Raw genomic sequence first — 2,255 nt, forward strand, 5'->3', positions numbered from 1 at the left:
GATATATAATTGTTAGAGGCAAAACTAATTATGAGTGTATCGGTGGTCTAACAAAGATAATGAATAATACTATATAATACTGTATAATATAATAATAATGATGATGATGATGATGATGATGATAATAATGTCATATACAATATATGATATTATTATTATGTCATATACAATATATATTATACAATAAAGTTGTCTCTACGCAATTGAGCAAAAAGTAAAATATCCATTATATACAGACTGACAATTGAAGAGTACCACAGTGAACGTGAACGATATATAATTGTTAGAGGCAAAACTAATTATGAGTGTATCGGTGGTCTAACAAAGATAATGAATAATACTATATAATACTGTATAATATAATAATAATGATGATGATGATGATGATGATGATGATGATGATGATGATAATGTCATATACAATATATGATATTATTATCATTATGTCATATACAATATATATTATACAATAAAGTTGTCTCTACGCAATTGAGCAAAAAGTAAAATATCCATTATATACAGACCGACAGTTGGATTTGGAGAGTACCACAGTGTACGAGTGTATTGTCAGATCTTTATACAAGGAATTCGCAATTATGTTCAGACTTTGGAAGATGTTGTCCTTGAGTTTCTTGCTCCTGACTTTCTCTGCATTTGGTGGTATGTAAGCCTGATTTTTCTTTATTGAATTCCATTAAGGTTAGCCAATCAGAAGTAAACAAACCAAATAATTGAAAACTATAAAAAGTGTTCTTACCAGACAGTCTCAAACTACCTCATTTTTCTTTCGTGGTCCTTCTTCTTTCTTAGCCTTAGTAATAATTTTCTTCAGGTTTTAAAATGGTCAATTAGCAATTTTTGTTGTATTTGCTTTTACAGTCAACAGTAAATACTTGCTGATTGTAAAGGAGAAGTTTAATTTTGTTAATTTGAGGACTGATTTAGCATAATCAGGTGGTACACAAGATCCCATTTTTGAAATTACGAATCGTTACACCTGGCACGTAACAAATTTAGTTTAGAGCGTCTACGTAACGAACGTAATTTAAAAAATGGGCCACCCTATATTATGTAACTGAGTATGCTAAATAAAATTAACGGTATCAGGTTTACCTGAAAGTACAACTATGTAGGGCTCTACATGTTTCATTTTAGCTTCAAAAATAGGTTTATTTAGTCGTGAGAAGTATCTGCCTGTTTATAAAATGCCAACCCAAACCCAGAAAGACTATAGCCTCTTAAGACCTGAAGCTAAAATTTCACTGCAAATTGTTACATTCGGTAAATAATATTTATTATCATTTTGGTGAAACGTAATGTTTACTCTATAATAATAATATTAATAATAATAATAATAATAATAATAATAATAATAATAATAATAATAGTAATAATAATAATAATAATAATAATAATAATAATAATAATAATAATAATAATAATAATAATAATAATAATGGTGATGATGGTGATGATGATGATGATGATGATGATAATAATGTCATATACAATATATGATATTATTATTATTATTATGTCATATACAAAATATATTATACAATAAAGTTGTCTCTATGCAATTGAGCAAAAAGTAAAATATTCATTATATACAGACTGACAGTTGGAGAGTACCACAGTGAACGTGAACGATATATAATTGCTGGAGGCAAAACTAATTATATGTATACAATGAAGAAATGTTGAATTATATATATTAGATAATGAATTACATGTATATAATGGTAGTACATTTGGCGCCTCATAATAATGATGGTTATTTCATTAATTTATTTCCAGGCAAAGCAGTAAACACAATAACACATTAACACAACAACACAAAGAACAACACAGTCTCCTTTTTCTTGAGTGTATCGGTGGTCTAATAAAGATAATGAATAATACTATATAATACTATATAATACTTTTTTATAAACTGCCTGTTTATAAAATGCCAACCCAAACCCAGAAAGACTATAGCCTCTTAAAGTCAGGCTCCGGAGGAAAAAAAATTTTTGATATGTTGTAGAATTGATTTTTCACCGTTCCCCAGTTTTTCGTCAAACAACTTTTTTCTGTCTTGGAAAAATCAGTTCTACAACATATCAAAAATTTTTTTTCCTCCGGAGTCTGACTTTAAGATCTGAAGCTAAAATTTCACTGCAAATTGTTACATTCGGTAAATAATATTTATTATCATTTTGGTGAAACGTAATGTTTCCATTATTACAGTTGAATCAGCAATTCACGCCCTGTCG

Source organism: Anneissia japonica, unplaced genomic scaffold (genome assembly GCF_011630105.1).
Source record: "Anneissia japonica isolate Jap-2015-1 unplaced genomic scaffold, ASM1163010v1 scaffold287749_len374965_cov195, whole genome shotgun sequence".
NCBI lineage: Eukaryota > Metazoa > Echinodermata > Crinoidea > Comatulida > Comatulidae > Anneissia > Anneissia japonica.